Raw genomic sequence first — 19,553 nt, forward strand, 5'->3', positions numbered from 1 at the left:
AAACATAACAGATTAACGATTAACTGGATTAACACTGAGGAAGACATCTCAGGTTAGAACAAAATTACTGTTAATTTAACAGCATTTAAAAAAGAAAACCATAAGAAAGAGGAACAATCACATTAATAATTAACAGAAAAATATTATTAACAATCTACCTGTATTTTTAAGCAATCTAACTAGGAGAATAAATTCATTTGATTGCATATATTAAGCCATCATTCCAAACAGAAAGAACAATGCTATTTCATTTCAAGGGATGGGATTGAGATTATTCAATTATGGCAAAGCATACGAGGGTCATCTGCCTAAAGGGAGGGATGCCTTCATAGGGGACTTTCTAAGGGAAACTGGCTCGTATACACATTACACATGAAGAAAACCACAAAAACGCCCATGCAGCCAGCCTGTTGACGGGATTTGAACCTCGGACCAAACTACCAGTGTTCAGCGTCTTTACCGCTTGGCTGCTGGTGGGCCCTGCATTTCAAGGGAGTCGATGAGAAACCGAAGCTAATGGCTGTACATTCAATTTATTTTTAAGACTTAAGAAATTTATTTTGAACAGATGATTTAGTCATGTTTACATATTCCAAATTATGTGCAATTAAATTAGATACTGTTATGAATAAAAATTATTCCTAAATACTGCTATCATTGCTGTTAGTCCACATATTTTCTTCATGTTGTAATTTCTCGTAGAAATTTTGCTTTATGCTGATGACTTGTGATAGTAATTTTCCCACTGTTCCATATTAAACAAATTTAATATTTGTTTTTTAGATAAGGGGCAATTCAAGCAAGAAACAATATACAGTCTTATTAATAAACATAGACAGATTAACAGTTTGTTTGCTAAGTACAACTGTTCCTACAGATATTCCAAGAAAAAAAAACTATAATATTAAAAATTCTTAAATTATTCATTAAAAACCAAGTACTGTATATACCCGTGTATAAGTCAATATATTTTGGACAAAAAAAAGACTTCAAAGTGGGGAGGGGTCGACTTATACGCGGGGCCATAAAAATTAAAAGAATCGGAAGTTCAAAAATTTCTTTGTATAATGCAGTGACATGCTAAATCATCAAGTTCAGGTGACAGAATATCAAACACCTGAAATGTCATGTTGGATGCTAAACAAATTCTATCTTAGAATGATATCAGAAATTATTCCTTACCTAGGCATATTACATAGGCATATTAGCAATGCTGCATTATAGCATCATAGCCAGGGGAGTTTTCACAAATTGTTAATTATAACATCTGAGTATATCTGCCAGCCATTAAATTGTTCTTGTTTTCTTCCCGCAATCAAATTGGACAACTTATCAAATAAGTCACTTACTTGAAGTAATTTCATGACTTAAATTGTGTGATGAACTAATCACAGAGTTTCATACTTTAACTAAAGTAAGTTTCGATTAAACCAAAGGTTCGCGCCCATGAAAAGGGATGGACGGATGCTGACGGAACAGTCGATTGGCTTAAAAATGTGTGGGATAAAAGATCAGGAGCAGCTTTCAAAAAACCTTCTCTTTTAGTATACGATTTGTTTCGTGGACACTTTTCTGAAGAAATGTCAAAACACCTAAAAACGACTTTGGCCATAATTCCGGGAGGATTGACATCCTAGATGTCTGTCTCAATAAGCTCTTCAAAGTAAATGTTAGAAAATATTGGGCAGAGTGGATTAGTTCCGGTCGACCAACATTTACAAAGGGAGGCAACATTAAAAAGCCCGATGTTACATTAATTGCTCAGTGTGTTAAAGATGCTTGGAACGAAATACCCTCTGAAATGATTCTAAAATCATTTAAAATATGTTGTATTCGCAACGAACTAGACGGCACGGAAGATGATGCTGTTTTTGAAAGTGAAAATGACGACGAAGGCTCTAGTAATGATTGTAACAATACAGAGTTCGAGACTGAAAATATGTATGATGACGAGCCAATGACGACAGAAGAGTTCTATGAAATGTTTGGCGAATCTGACCATGAATCGGACGTTGAAGGATTTTGATTTTGTTTATTTACCAAGGTATTTTTTATCGCATATTTACTTTTTTTCCTCAGATGATTTTGAATAAATGTAGTACTTATAAAAAAATTTTTCGAAGTTTCTCGATCGATTTCGGAAGTGGGGGGGGGGTCGACTTATATGCGGGTTTCTCATTTTCTACGAATTTTTTATGTTCGAAGTGGGAGGGGGTCGACTTATACGTGGTATCGACTTATACGTGGGTATATACGGTAAATTAGAATATTTTGGTTTCTCAATAGCTGTATATACATCTGCCCAACTCAAGATGATGACATAGATTATGGACAGAATACAGGAAGACCATATAAATATTTCCAACTTGCAGAATAAAAAGGAAGTAGATATGACTTGGAAAACAGTAATGGATAAATACTATTAGACAAACCAGTTCAAATTTTAAGGCTTATTTTGGCCTTGATCAGCATCATGAAATACTATACTAAGGTGCTTTTCTGTTAATGAGGCACCATCACCAAATGTATACCACAGTGTCAAATGTGGTAGCCTAATTTATATTGCATCATAAACTGCAGTGCAATGTCTAATCTGCACAATCGCAAGACAGAGAGATGCTGCATCTGTGCAGTTATCTGATGTTCACTCATTCACTTGATCTCTTATCCATACATGCAGCTATCTGTTTTCATTTAAAAAGCATCTGAATTGCAAAATTTTAATACTGTTCACATTAAACACTTACATTATTGTTACTAAAAGTTCATGATACATTATTGTTACTAAAAGTTCATTTATTCCATGAAACTTAACATATTGTTAAAGTTGCCATCATTTAGTTAAATTTTGCACCAATGGTTGTTTGTGCTAAGTACTGCCCAGTTAATAGAAAAGCACAGAAATTATTTATTCTGCAATGAAAAAAACAAAAGGAAATACACCGATTATATTGAGTTGGTAAAATATAACTAAACATAACTACATTTAGTTAGTAAAATTTTTATAGCACAATTATGTAAGTTACAGTGATATATATTTAAATATTTATTGCTTAGAAATTTTTTTTTAATTCACTACACTTGAATTTCTTACATGGATTTCCACAAAAGCTGAGTGGCACTGAATAACATTTATTTTGTTTTATTTGAATAATATATATTTTGTAGGTTATGTGTGCTAGATACAATATTCTCATAATCAAGTAATTTACAGAGAAAAAGAATCACTAAGAAAAATAAAATATTTCAAATACTTTAGTATATTTATTGATGTAAAACATCAGTACCAAATCAAACAATGAATTCATAAAATACTACTTTGATAAAAATGTGCTTAAATAGCTGATACTTCAAGAAAATCAATTTATATCAGTTGCATAATAATTTTAAACGTATCTCAAAGAAAATACATGCATCTTCTAACAGGACAACACACTGAAAACACTCTACAAAATACATTTAGTAATTTTGGTAGATTTGTGTTAAAACACTATTTTGGAACTATAGCAGTACCTTGATATATGTTCACTTTGAAATATGTCCAACTTTTTATATGTATTTCGATGCAAAAATTTTTGCTCAATATACGACTCGATTTCAATGAGTAGCAACTGCATGCACTACACTTGTTTACCTCTTTTGAGACAATGTTACAACTGATCATAAGTGTCAATGTGCATGTTGCTATTATTCAGTAAACAACCTGTACTATAACTCTGACAAGAAGTTCTATTTTCTATAATGTTTTTGTAAATTCACTCACAATGGGTTTTAGGACAGGTAATGAGAGTCAAGCAATAATAAAGAAAAAAAAAAAAAACTGTTAGGATCACCATGGATGGGGAAAACAAAAAGAGATTATTGTAAAGCATGAAGAAGGCATACGTGTCTGGGACTTGGCTGCTGCATGCCATACACCTAGTATGATGTTATCTATGATTGTGAAAAACAAAGACACTCTTAAATCAGGCAAAGGAGTGGGTAAAATTGATTAACAAACAATTATCAGAGGAGCTGAATTAGAGCATGCTGAAAAATTTCTCTTGATCTGGATATCAGAAAAAGATTTATGTACAATATCATGTGAAGTGCTTCATTTACGTACAGTACATATTTCAGTCACTATATTTGTATTTTAGCCTTAAACAGAGCTATAATAATAGGAATTTTTTAATAAGAATGGATTAATTTTTTTAATAAGAATGGATTAATTTTTTTAATAAGAATGGATTAATTTTTCCCTTTTATTTATTGCTGGAAAAGGTCATCTGGTTTACATCCAAGGTTCTGGAATAGATTAATTATATACAGTCAAAAGTCTTTAATTTGGAATGATCTATAATCCAGACCTCAAAGCTACAAACTTTCTGCGCATGCGTAAACCCACAATACCTTTATGCATGCGCATAATATATTTAGGCATGCACATTGAATGTATAATGGATGGTAAGCTAAAATTACCTATTTCAATTAATGTTGCAGATTGCATTGTTCCTTAATCTTCGAATTGGATCCGGCTTATTATCTTTTTGCAGATTGTTAGAGCAATTTTATAAAAGTAATCTTGAACTTTCGATTATGTCAAATACAATTTCCGATTAAATGAATAAAGGCATGAAGAAAGTGACAAAGAGGTTAATCAAAACGAAAAAATTTCGATTGACAAGTTAGTCGGTTTTCTCGGCACAGCAATTACACGACTTGAACAGTGAAAATGAACAAGAAATTATGTCTGTTTATAGAATTAAAGAGAAAGTATTAGCACATAAAATGAAGCAACTTAAACAACTTACATTGAAAGAAATGTTTAATACAGTAAACAAATAAATATTAAGCTTTTTTTGTAAATTTTGATACCCTTTAGATCATAATTGCTCTTTATTTCATAAATTACGGTTTCATATTTTTAATTTTATAATTTCTGCATGCCATCTTACCAGATTTAAACTGATGACCTATAATCCGGAACCCAACGAGTCCAGATTAAAGACTTTTGACTGTATATTGAAGTAACACTGCATCAACTCCCAATTTAAAAAAAAAAAAAGTTTGTATAAACAAACTTTTTTTTTAATCACAAACCATTACTTATCCATAAACCTCTAAAACAGAACTAGCTAAAGGAAATACAAAAAAGGAAAAAAAAATTCGCGTGATAAGAGATGTTGCAGTATCCGAGTTGTCCAGAACAGAACATAATTTAGTTATTATTCAAATTATGCAAGTATTATGCAAAAAAAGTTCTCATGCATTTTCAGCATATTTGATTGAAATGATATTTAAATTCTTTTGTAATTACAGTTCTTTAATGTCATTTACAGTTAAATTTTTTTCATTTTAAATATTTTTTCACACTTTTCTATTATTTACAATGTGTTTTTCTTCCCTTTTTTTTCTGTTGTTATTTTGTTTTGAATACCAAATTAATTCCTATAATCAAATTAAACTCATTATCTTTTATACTACTTAAAACTAAAGATAAATTATCAATAATATTTTTCATCATTTATAATATGGGTTATTCCTCTTTCTTGTGTCATTTCATGGACTTCATATTAAGTGATTTTGAGTAACAAATTGATATTCCCAGGAATTGAGTGTATGATATTGAGTGATTCTGAGTAAACTGTTGACATCCTGGTAAACTGGGAACTGAGCGTATTACAAAACATCAAAAATGAAGTGTTTATAATAATCTCACATTTTAGAGCAGTAAATACATTAGCATGATATTTATACTTACAGACTAAGTTTTGACTTTTATATCATATATGAACATGAATCCATTTATGTTATAACAAATTTCAAAATTAAAAAAATCTAATTTAGAACCCAATGTATATGTTTTGACTAGTATATCACTTATAAATATGAATTCATTTATGTAATTTCAAAATTTAAAAAAAATCTAATTTAGAATCCAATGTATACCCCTATAGGCATTGTCAACAACTTTTTCAAATAACCAAATAAATTTCTAAATATATTTACTTTAAAAAATTTGCATATAAATAAAGCTACCTAGCTTAAATTCAAAATTTCTGAATACTGTGGACTTGCTATTTTAAAATAAGGGTTATACTCTAGAATTAAAAAGAAAATCCCATTCACTTGTAAAATTTCTGAAGGGGGGGAAAACTGTAAAATGATTTATTTGTATAAATAACTATTGATGGTACTTGCATACTAGCACAACCACCTTGGTGCAGTCTGGCGGTTTTTTTTTTTTTTTTCCCCCAGAAAAGAAAGGTGATTTGATGAATTTTTGGATGCCAACTTACAATGAACATGACTACTAAACTCTTATGCGCATGGTTGCCAAAGTTTGGCGATTTCTACTAAGGTGGTTGCGATAATACTCAAGTACCCTATTGACATAACAAAGTTACTTAAACAAAATTATAGTGAAACCTGCTTAAGAAAAATAACCTACAATTCTGAATAATTTTGTTCTCTTGTGGAACTGGTCACCTTAAAAGATTACATTTAATGCTAATGTTTACATTCTTAAAAACACTAATCATTTTCAGAGGTAATATATGTGAAAGGTTTTTAATGAATGTAATAAGTCATTTTTTTCTCTCCCTACAATACAAAAAAAAATTTCATATAAAAGAAAACAAAAGTTTAAAAAATTTATTTCCAAGCTACTTAATTCTCTGCATATGCATCAATAAAATCTCCGTCAGTTTTTACCTAAGTATATACAAATTTTTATTTTACAGAATAATATGTCGCTCTTATAATTACTAAAGAAAATTCTTGCTAATTATCAGTTGCACATACTTAGTTTGAAATATCTCGAATATTTTTAATTATTGGCCAAGTTTTGTATGTTAAATATGTTTCTGGTATATAATCTTTTAATTTATGCTCATGAGATTTTTATGGTAACATAATTCATTATAAATTCAAAAAGACATCACAAATAACAAAGTCGTACCACATATACAATACACAGAAAGTTTTTTTTTCCATTTCTGTAATTAAGAAACGAAAGATTTAAATCAGTTTCTATTTTTCAATGTTTTGAAAGTTTTCCAAATATCTGTTTTTAGACAGACGCCTAGGTTCTTCAAATATAGATGTGCATAACAATAGGGAAAAAGTAAAATGGTCAAATGCAAAACATTTCAAATAATAATTCAAACTTGCTGCCTACAGTAATTTCAAATGCTATAAATAATTCCGAGTAAATAGAATTCTTCAGAAAAGAATAATTTAGAGAAAATGAATAAATTAAATATTATAATATTGCAGCACTTGGATTTATGATTATTTAAAAGAATACAATGAATATTTACAAACTGCAAATAAAAAATAAACTACTTAAGACGATAATGAGATAGCTTTGCTTACTTTTAAAGACATCAATCCCCCCCCAAAAAAAACACAAAATAAGACAATTTTTACCCTTTATGTACTGAAAGTACAAACCAATCGTAAATGATGAACTTTGCAATCATATATTTATAATATTAATACAGCTATCTTCTGATTAATCAATAATTACAATTAATAACAGCTCTGTACACATTTAAGAAGATTTATTACGTTCAACTATTTAATTCAGGCATAATTATTCTGATACAGAATAATCTGAATTAAGCAGGTGATATATTACAAACATTATGTAATTGTGGACGAAATGGGGATTCAAATTTATACTAGTAATGCAAATACATACACAAACAAGAGTAAATAAACACTGCAATAAAATTAGTGAGAAAAATACGTTAACGAAGCATTCAAAATACTCTTAAGAACAATGCACGGAACTTATTATTGGGAAGAACTGATTTTAATCTTTGCATCTAAATTCAAACAAGACGTTGGGCCTCTAATAATTTCGTCCATATATTAAAATTAATTTTAATATCACACCGCAGCACATGCAGAAAAAGGCAATATTTATTCAGAGCAGCAGCCGCGTGAAACAGAAACTCTGCTGCGGAAGACGACGGAGAGAAAAATAAAACAAACCTAGAATTGAATTCCTCCATGAGGTCAGTAGCATTTTCATAATTCAAAGATGCAGCTACCGTAATATACAGCACAGATAACAGAAAACAACACAGCGTCGCCGCCATGTTGTTGAACTCGGTGGAGATGGGGGGTTTTGAGTTGCTACACGCGCACGCATGTGCTTCGAAACAGCTGCGTACTGTAGTGAAACGTCGGATGGCAAAGGGGGAAATAACAAATTAAGAATCTGACGTCAAAATTAAACTGGAGATGGTCAGCGAACAAAACTCTCACTTCACTTCCTCCTAGAGAAGTTCCGGTTTCTTTTTCTTCACAACAGAATATCATCACTGGCTATAATTTCTTAACGCACGTTTGTTTCTATAGTTATTCTGATGTTTCTCCTTCCTTTTTCATTGAATGAAATTTTTATTTAAATCACAATCTTAATAAATTTTTATCAAAAACTATGCTGTAATTTCTGTAATCATTAAAATTATGTAAGCTTTTTCTAAAAAAAATATCGTTCAACATGAAATAAAAATTTAATAATTTTATACAGTCGTGTAGTGCGAAAAGATCAATGCAAGTTTTTTCATTCTACAAATCTGAGATGCGCGTGTATGGCCTCATACAAAGTGTTATTTAACAGATGTAGAAGCCAACCAATTACACATGATACATACACACTAACTATGATTCGAAAAAAAAAAAAAAAAAAAAAATGTTTCTTGCACTCTAGAAAAATTCAACCTATAAAACATTTTTTAAATTCCGTTCTTAAAGACACTATTAGATCTCATACATAAACTCTTAAACATTCCGTTACTCTTGCCTAAATTATTCCTACAGTAATGTTTCGAAAGCACTTTAAAAATTCCGTATTTTTCAACAGATTAAAAGTTTTTCATTCATAAACTCTTTAACATTCCATCACTCTGACCTAAATTGTTTCCACAGTGGCTGAGAGATAATGTTTTTCCAAATCCAGAAGACAAATATAAGTTTTCGCTTAGTAGGCCATGGTAAAGAAAATAAATTACATTGCGCCCACTTTGCATACAATATTTAATTCGAAGTCTGCGAAAATAAAGCACGAAGAGAATTTACAAGGAAACAACAAAGAACAGCACTGTATCTCTTACATAAGATAAAAGCATATTAAGTGCTAAAATACGCGTACTTTGAGGTCGCAAAAGATACTGTATCAGTTTTTTTCTCACACAACCAAATAAAAATGCTACCAAGAATAATTAAGTTAGAAAAGGTGTGCTTTTTGCAGGTGTGACGCAAATACGGAAAAAACGAAAGCTTTCAGATTTAAAGATTCTAATTATTCAGAATCTATTACTATCTAGAATTATTAATCTAATTATTCAGAAAGATTACGCCCAAAGGGACTTTATTTAAAGTTTTTGTGTGTTGCCTCTATTTATTAAATATCATGTTCTTCGCACATAAACCACATAAAATTCAATTTAACAGCAATATCACAAAATAAAAACAGCATATCCTTAAAAATTCCGATAGACAGTCTCGCGTGCTCTGGAGGTAAAAATGATTTTTTTCAATACAGTGTTGCCATTGCTCGCTTTGAAATCGTTGATTTTCTTAATCAAAAATTCGTTAAAGTTTTACGAAATAAGAAATAGATAATTAAACAAATTCAAAATTCGGGCTTCCGGATGCCCATATTCAGGTGGAAGATTACATTATATAAATTTTGACGGCTTTTAGGTACCATCGTTTTTTCACAGTGTGAGAAACATACATACATTCATGCAGATTCTTCATTATTTAATTTTTGTAAATATTGTTACGAAATGTACAGGCGCGGTAAGATGGCTTCTTCGCAAAGCAGGCGCGGTAAGATGGCTGTTGCAGTAAGGTCGCCACATTTGACGAGAAATCGCCTACTTGGCGACATTTTGCGACGTGCCATGGACGGATGGAGAACCTTCTGGAACGAAATCTTATCGGTTTAGCCCAGAATGTTCTGGAACACAAGCCGAAAGTTATATAAACCCTTCTGGCCCGCAGTCAGGGGGGTGTGCCTCGTCGAGAGGGCGAGTTAGTATGTCTCATCTAGTTAGTCCGTGCGGAGACGATCGAGTTGACAGCCAGCTAGCGAGTGCCGAGTGGGTCGTCGAGTGCATCGAAGAGTCTCTTAGTGTATCGCGGTTAGTGCATCGTCGAGAGAGTGTGTTAAGCTCCGGAAACGAATGAATCCATCAAGTGCTGTCGTCGTTATTCACTCAAAATCCACACAAACCCCGTACGAACGTAAAAGATGAAAATAACGTAACAACTGGTGTCAGAAGAAAAGAAACGCAACAATATAATACAGGGGGATAATATTTCGTAGCAACAATTTAAAAAGTGATTCGCCGTTGTCGGAACCTGTTGCAGTAAGAATTTCTGCTCACGACAACGGGACCTACAGCCAATAATTTTATATAGCGTAATCCGCCACAGGAACGTATGCAACTCGAAACCCGAATTTTGTATTTCAAATCTGTTTTTTATTTACTTCATATTTTGTAAAACTATAACGAATTTTTGATTAACAAATTTAAGGATTTGAAACAGAGCAGTGGCAACACAGTTCGAAATCAAACACTTTTATCTCCAGCGAGCGAGACTTCTGCCATTCGGAAAAATGTGAGATATATAGCTTTTAATTTTAATTATTAAACTCGGTTCTGAGAAAGTAATGTGTTGCCGCGGCCGGAAGAATGTACTTTTATCTTCCAACAAATTTATCCAACTTGTTGCCATTCAGTGTTGCCTAAGATACTTGCAAATTTAATCTAGAAGGTTACTAAGTAATTAAGTAAGGCTTTAAAAGCAATAAGCACTGTTCTTGAGAATATATATATATAACTTTTTAATGTGATTGATTTACATTAAGATGTATTAAAATCATGAATGTTTAATTAGACATACTCAATGTTTTTATAAAATAACACTAACTGGACTCATTGAAATCATAATATCCTTTCTCTCTCTCTCTTTTTTTTTTTTTTTTATTTATTTTTTATGATAAATATTTTAGGCGCCAGACTGTGCAAGTGATTTTTTTAACTGAACTGAATTTTACATGTGTCGTAAGTGCGTAGAACGTGATATTTAATAAATAAAGAAAAAACACAAAATTTAATAATAAGAAGACAAAAAACATATTTCTAAGCCATCGTACTAAGAAAACGTAACACTAATATGATGAACTGAGAAAAAAAACCGAAAAAAAAAAAAAAAAAACAGGAAAACGTTAGTCAAACTTAACATTAACATCGGTAATTCTAAACATATGTTGCTGTGCTAATTTTAACACTTTTGTGATTTTGCTATTTATTTGTATGCTGCGTAACTGTATGCTGAACAAACTGAATAACAAGCACTTCTAAGGATAACACGGCATATTTGTTTTATTAGTTTTCTACATATCAATCAACCATGCAATATACAAACAAAACATTATATTCACCACGTGCATAATTTTTTTTAAAAAATATTCATAGTTATTAATCGTCTTGCTTGAAAAAAAAAGAGTAGCAATTTAAATTGCACTCATAATTTACCCGTTGCTAACTTCTGAATTCATTTATAGTCTTCAGGTCTTATATTATAAGCATTTTAATTTTTTTTTTTTTTTTTTAAACTTTGTAGAACCCACTTGTCTAACTTCTAAGTGACAACTGTACAACATGTAGGAGAAGGGGTAAAAGTACCCTTTATTAGACTCTTAAAATTCATAATGCGTCGATTGGACGCTAACACACTACGCCTCACTTGGGCAGTAACTGAAATAACAAAAAACTAAAATTCGAAGATGTTAACAAGTATAGAAATTAAGCTGCACGGCTCAGTAACTCCTGTTACTTAAAACCGCGTCGAAAGTAGTGGCAGAAAAGTAAATACTGTTATGCCACGCAAACCAGCAATAACTGCGGAAAGTAGAAGCTCACGCTACAGAGGTAACGGCAATAGCCTAACTCTCTCTAACTTTCCTTCGAAAACATGGCATTTAAACTTTTTCTTCTCAAGGTAGAATTTGCATTTCTTCACGCGCGCTACCAAATTTAAATATTCTGGCAATGACAGTTAGGGGAATGAAGGCTTTTAGGAAAGAACGTGAAATTAAATTAACTTGGTTATTTAAAATAAATATAAATCCCTACAACTTTTTCTTACGCAACCCGATCTTCGGTCTTTTTCACAAAGGTTTCAGCATAGTTTTATGTTACTTATGTGTTTGTTACTTATGTGCAAAGAAGTCAAATTTATAATCTTCCCAGACACTTAGCGATCCTGCGTCATTTTCTGAATTTTCAGGAGAGTTGAATTCGACTTTGTGGATAAAAATTTTGCGTATGGAAGCATTTCTTAAATTTCTGATGGTGCAGAATCCATTTAACGATCAGATTTAGGCTCATAAAACCTTTACTCCCAAAACGATAGATCTGTTGCCCGTACATGCCAATGAATTGGCACTCAGTCTAATTTACAGGTTCAAATGGGCGGGACATCATAATTTCACCACTGGTCATATTCGTATATTCCCACCGCCGAAAGAAGGCAGCTCCGCACATTTTTGACGGATAATACCTTGGGGAACGGACCGAAAAAGTTTCTCACCTCTCTTCTCGGAGACTCTCAGCACGAAAGTATTTAAATTCCCTTTGTCGCACAGAGATGGGCTTGCTTTGCAAACAAATTGGATCAGAACGGTTTGCTGATTTAAATGAATCGGTTAGGTTTTATAACTCATCGTTCACTGACAACAACCTTGATGAAAAAGATCTGGAAATGCGACAGAATCAAGAGCGGTTAACCAGGATGCAGCGAAGAGCGAAAAGAATCGAACAAGCAGTGGGATTGGGAACGGTTAGCAAGTTTGAAACTAAGGGAGAAAATAATCGCGGCGTGGGATCGGAAGCATCGACTCAACCCAACGACCTGATTTCTTTCAGGATCGGAGTAAATTCATACTGTAAAGTGATGGTTCTTTGAATCAGTTCAGGAGAAGATCGTCCAACTTAAATACCTCACAAACACTATATACTTATAAACACTTCGGTCGGGATTCGAACCCGGTCCAGCGGTACGGCATTTAGCGTCGTTAATCACTATCAGGGCGGTTCAAGATAGTGTACATAAGAACAAAATTGATTATCAGAGTAAATATAATTGACTGTTGCTAAGTTTTATTTTATTTATTTTTATCGATATACAACTCAACAATTTTCTTACGAAGAAATGAGGCCATGCTACCCTGGGATTTTTCAAATCAAATCACCGAAGCAAAATTTTAGTCTTTCTCGTTAGATCTAGAAAGTTAAAACAACGATTTGATTCCATCCCCTGCGAAATCCACGCCTGGGTGACTACGAAGCTTCTCCCACATTTGGGATCTCAAATTTCATGCTGGTAAAAAGATTTCGGAAACTCAGCAATTCGCCCCGTTTCGACGACCTTAATGACGGCTACACTGAAGAGCATCTATGAGTTTCATTAATAATGAAAGCCAAGGGAGGAGTATTTAGCGAATGACTAAGCGAGGCTTCCACGATGAACTGCATAAAAATTGAAATACAACCTCCTTTTTTCTTTCTTCCTTTCCCAGCATTTTCTACACTACTGGTCAGCTTTCATACTGGTAAAAATGATCTTTTACTAGATCTACTTTTATTTTTTATTTGCATTAAACCAATGGGAATAATTCGAAGGAGGAAAAGTATATATGAAAAAGAAAAGTCTTCTTTGAAATTTACTGTATTTTTTTTTCCACCACAGTGGTGTTGCCTTAAGTACACTTATCAATACATTCAATATTGTCAGATTTTTCAATTCAGTGGAAACTAAGCGTTATTATTTAGTGCTCTATAACAAGAAACAGAAGGGAAACCATAAGCATTTCTGTATTGTACAAAAATATATAATCTAATTGCAGAGACACAGGATTGTGTTTTATTTATACTAGAACAATATATCTCAACGGGATACTAAGAAAATTAATTGCATTTGCGAATAATTAATTGCCAGTCACTATTAACTGTGGAAAATTAAATACCACTTGAGCTTATGCCGTTTATAACTGATCAGATTTCTTTCGAAAGATTTTGATATTTATAAAAATCTACCCTATTAAAATCGGTGCGCGTCCGTCTTTTTCTTCGTTTGTTTATGGCATCATCTTCTCCGGAACGGCGATCAAGAGTTTCGATAGAGGCACTCCCAAATTCGAAAATTTTGTAGGAAGCCATTTCAACCATTCTTATCTTCGTACGACTTTAATCAGCCAAGCTATTAATTAAAAACTCTGAAAACGCTAATTTTCCCACTTAATTTTTCCGAGTGGCAACAGTCTCACGCATTGGAGATAAAAATGCTTTATTTCGAAAAGTGTTGCCACTGCTCGCTTTCAAACCGTAGAGTTTGTTAATTTAAAATCAAAACGAAATAATACTAGCATTGCCAAACATTAAACATATTACTATTATACAAGGTGATATTCTGTCGTTGAACAAAGCACACGATTGCAGGTGACGTCATTGTAATGTCGAAAACCTTTTGTTTCAAATAAATAGCTGCTGTTAGCAAAGTTTTTTTTTTTTTTTTTTTTTTTTTTTTTTAAGGTTAGGATAGCTGGCACGGTTTGTTATTGACAGGTTTAATTCTTTTATTGATATTAAGAAAAACTTGTTATATTATTATATTACATTAAATTTAAATCAAGACGACCCACGTATTAACCTGAAGTGTCAAAAGTTTTCATTTTCTGGTTTGGCAATAAAAAAATTATTTACGAATTGGTTGTTGCTTGGAAAGAATGAACTGATTTCATTCACACTGAAATGTTTTTATACATTTGCTTTTCAAGGGTACATACAACTTATAAATTCTGCAACCCGCTAATCTGTAAATAAAGGTTGATACTGAAAAAATAATGATAAGCTAAATTACATTTTTCTGCTAGCTAAAGTAGCCCATGCGTCATTCATTTAAGAATGAAGTGGGAAAAAAGTAACTTCGTATATTGCAAATTTCATTATCTTCAAGCTTAGTAGAAATGTGATAAAAATTTGACTCCTGTTTGGATACAATAAAAAAATTAAACGAGAAAGTGGGGGGGGGGAGACTAAATTTTTATTTAAATCAATGAAAAGAGCTAATGTCTCTCCCGCCAGAAGGGTCCCTTTCCTCAAAAATAGGATTTATTGTTTTTCAGCTTCCCTCCTACAACATAATAGGACAAAATGAACTGAAATAAACGCAGGAAAATATTTCCTATTCAAAAACAACTCCGACAGAAATTTTGGATTATTAAGTCTATAGGCTGCCAATCCCGTTAAAGCATTATTAACTAGCGTTACAGCGTGATGCTATAAGAAACTTTTCCGGCAAACGCATTTCTCTTAGCACTGCAGGAAGTTCCCAACTGAAACATTTCAGCTCGACGATATGTTGCGGTAATGTATCCGGGAAATTTCACGAGGCTGGCGAAAATGTTTCGCATGTAATTATGTAGCTTTATCTCACGCGGGTCTTCGCCAAAGAATGAGCTTTCGCGTAGGTCAATCGATCAGATAGGCTCAAAGCGATAATTCCCGGAAATGTTTCTTTTGAAGTGGAACTGATGGTAACTAGCAAGACTAATAGCACTTTAAAGCTATCTTTAAAATCTTAACAGCTCACAAGCGAATTACTTAGTAATAAGTTCTTTTCTATAAGGTAAAAAGGCGATTTTCAGTCGTGATAATATGAGTGCGTTATCGAGTTTCGTTTGGCTGTTCTCGCCTTCAGGATAGGACAGGAAAAGAAGTGAGCGGGAAACCAGAACTTCACCACACGTATGAATTCACAAGTATTTAGTCCCACCGCACAAACTGCACAGTTCCGCGCCAGTTTTGAGGGAGCACTCCTGGGGGGAAGGGATCCGATGGTCTTCCACCCCTCTTTCCCTATTATCAAACCACTCGATAGGGCTTTTGACTCGCCGGTATTCTAAGTAACACCATGGCGTACAGACTTACAAATATCGGGATGTTGACCTGCAATGAAAACTTTTAAAAAATAATTTTAAGTGAAACGTAAATATGAAATTCTACATTGAGTTTTTCCTTCAACATGAACTTCATTCTTTCTGCCCAAACATATCACTAAAATGTTACTCCTGCATTGAAAGCACTGAATTTCATCTTAAGTATAACAAGCCAAGTACTGATGACATTATTAATTTGTGGATTTTTAATATCACCGAATTTCACCGATCACCGAAAATATCAGCTGTGCCATTCTGTATAACTCAAGAAGATTATAAAAGGTACTCAGATAACTGTGAATTTCGTGATCCCCCCCTCCCCGGATTTCTGTTTAGAAATATAAAATTCTACCTTTTTTTACCAAAACTCCAGTTTGGAAATTTTCAATATACTTCAATCCAGTTACAAAATCAGCAGTCGAAACATTATAAGACTTATAAATTTTATATTTTCATCCTCCTTTCAGAATGTCATCGTGGTGTAACAGTAGTATATTCTACGCATATTCGAGAGGTCCAGTTTCGAGTCGGGACGAAGGCACTGCTAATTTTTTATGTCTCCTGCTTCAATAAAACCTAATAACTCTACAGTGGCGCCCGAACTAAAAGGTGGTGAACGACATGGTGATGCCGTCTTTCAACCGTGGAAGTTGAGCTGAAAAGGAAAATAGTGGATTTTTAGCCGAAATTTCTCCTCTACCCAAGTTAGCAACTTAAAGAACCCCTTTTAAGGTCCCCGAATGCTCGATTTCCTTAGCCTAACTTTGCTTGTCTGGCTGACCTTGGTTCTCCCACATCAAATAGCGATCTGCTTTCGCTTAGAATTGCATAAACTTGGCATCGCGCGCAGTTTTGGAGTCGCGCACATTAAACACTGCGCAACTTTTTCATACAGCGATATAAATAGGCTACTACATTTGGCCTTTTCGCGCACATTTGGCGACTGGCCACTTTAACTGTTTGATTTGATTTATTTTATTTGGACAAAACTCTCGATCCCTTTATCGGGGAAACACTGAAAACTCACACGTAACTCTACATTCATCGAAGCAAATTATCTAATAAACGCAAAATAAATTTTCTAGAATTTTACCTTCATGGCATATTTATTTTATTCCATCACATTTCAAATTTTCTCTGTGCACGGCAAAAAAATTGAAATAAATAAGGCAAAATATATCTACAAGGAATAATTAACAAACATGAGTTTCTATTTATGCCCCAAATGGATTTTATTCACTCGCAGCTGAGGCCTCAAGAAAAGATAATGATTGCTTGAGTTTTATAATATTAAGGAAATAAGCTGACGAAGAAACGCAACAGCAGTTTGATATTTACAACTTTTGCCAAGATTCATATGACGTGAATTTTACGTAATGAAAAGAGAACATGTACCCCTCTCCTACAAAACCATTCAAAACAAATTTTAAAGTTTTTATACATGGATTGCTTTTTCCAATCCTCTCTGAAAATTGCACCCGAGCTTCGAAGTTGAGAATATATATTTTGAGCAAAAGAAAACATATCCCGGCCAGAAAACATAACAACCATCCATCCATCTTTTGAGAGGCGCCCACAAGGTGGTGCGATCCTCACCAAATCCCCACTTCGTCAACCGCTAAGTGCAATCTGATATTTCCCAGGATCTGTAACGGCAAAATATGATCCGAACGGCGCCGTCTGTACTTGAAAGAAACGAGAATTAAACGCGTCCAAAATAAAGCCATGGGTGAGAGTGTAAAAACAAGTAAAAAAAATGCAATATCACTAAAAAGGACGCTTTAAAAAAAAAAAAAAGAAAGAAAAATTGTGATAGAGTAGTCGAGTTTGACTAGATAAACGTACGCGCGGATTTAAAGAGAAAAAAAAAAAAAAAAAAAAAAAAAAATAGGATACGAAACTCCGACAGATGACTGAATACTTCTTAATCACCCACCAAATCCTGAGGTCATGACACTGGAGAAATATTTTTAGAACTTTCTCGATAATTTCTGCTTCTTCCGCTACTACAAGAAGCTCGCGTGATTTCTCGGGCTAAATCTCGAAAGCGGTTTTCTTTCTTTCTTTCTTTTTCTTTTCTTTTTTTTTTTTTTTTTTTTTTTTGAAAAACAGGAACTTTGATTTTTTTTTTCTATCTAATGCAATACAGAAAGAAACGTTTATCCAATCAGCGAAGGTCAAAATATAAACTTTTGAACCTCATTTGATAATATTGCTATTTCCGTTATTTTGGGCCTCAGATGGAATTTCACTAGTAACGTTGTTCTTAATGTTGCACATCGTTTCAAGTTATACTAACAACAAAAGAACATTATTTTTAGCAATAATATTAGTTCCTTATGAAGCATTGCATATATTCACGATATTCTTAAGGAAAATATGAATGAAGCTAGAGTAAAAATATTATTGAAAATATGTATTGTAAAGATGAGGATGAATAGGTGAAATAAATAGGCTAGATACATATATTTTAAATATTTTGCTCAAAAAGGACCCCAACTTAATGAAATGCGCAAAAATTCATTTTAACTTTAAGATTAATTTTATGTCCATACAAGGTAAATAAATGTACAGGATAATTCGACCTAAAGAGCTCATAAAGGCGCCATAAAAAGCAGTACCTTTGGCTGCACTGAATCTGGAAAATTCTATAGCTATTGCCTGAGAAACTGGCGGCTACTTGCGCATGCGTAAATGCGTAGCTGATTTAGCGAAATCATCCAGGAATGCCAGTTTGTGTTTGCTTCGTTGCGACTGGTTGATTCTTATCAGGGACGTAGCTAGAACTTCCAGCGCCCGGGGACAACTGAAGAATTTTCGCCCATTTCTGTGTGCCAAGAGTGAAAAACATTTCATTAAAAAATTTCGTAGCATCATTTTGGCGCCCCTTGATGCTGCGCCCGGGGACAGATGTCTCCCCTTGCCCCCCTAGCTACGCCACTGATTCTTATACCACGTTGGCATAAAACTGAGCAGTTAGAACATTTAGACAAAAATCCTTTTATTAGTTTTCGTGACGTAGCAAGTCTAGTTACCTAGCAAGGAATTTCGGCTTATGCTACTTATGATCGCAAAGGCTTCGTGGGAACGCTTCAGTACTTTTCCATTGTTAAACCAAATACTTTTGGTACAGCATTACTATAATCTTTTACGACGATGGACCAGAATGATGAACATTCTAAGAATTAGAAAGACACAAGTAGAATATAAGTCAGCAACTCTGCTGTAGGTGTTCTTGAACTTAGCTAATTGTTAAACTCCAGTCCCAGTTTTTAGGGAGAGCACCCCGGGGGGAGTCGGATGGCCTCTTACCCCTCTTTCCTTACCACTTCCGAAAAGACTCTTTCGGCTGCATACTTTGAATCGTCCCTTGCCACACAGACGCTATAAGCTTATAAACATCAACGGGATTCAGATCCAGGCCCATCGGTAGGGCAGTCAGTGTCACTAACCACTAAGTTTTAGACCGCTTTTTGACGTGGACAATAGGGCAATAATATCTGAACAGCTATTGATGTGGGCAATAGGAACTGAACTAACTTTT

At 33.4% G+C, this 19,553-nt stretch overlaps 1 protein-coding gene across 1 annotated transcript in view; it reads right to left on the bottom strand.

Annotated features, from left to right (window-relative positions):
* The window catches only part of LOC118196595 (tyrosine-protein kinase transmembrane receptor Ror-like), a 421,786-nt gene that overhangs the window by 13,328 nt on the left and 388,905 nt on the right, over positions 1 to 19,553 (bottom strand). The gene's annotated exons all lie outside the window — the stretch shown is intronic.

Source organism: Stegodyphus dumicola, chromosome 12, assembly GCF_044657685.1.
Source record: "Stegodyphus dumicola isolate Sdum_Otavi_A_Nest chromosome 12, ASM4465768v1".
NCBI classification, from domain to species: Eukaryota; Metazoa; Arthropoda; class Arachnida; order Araneae; family Eresidae; genus Stegodyphus; species Stegodyphus dumicola.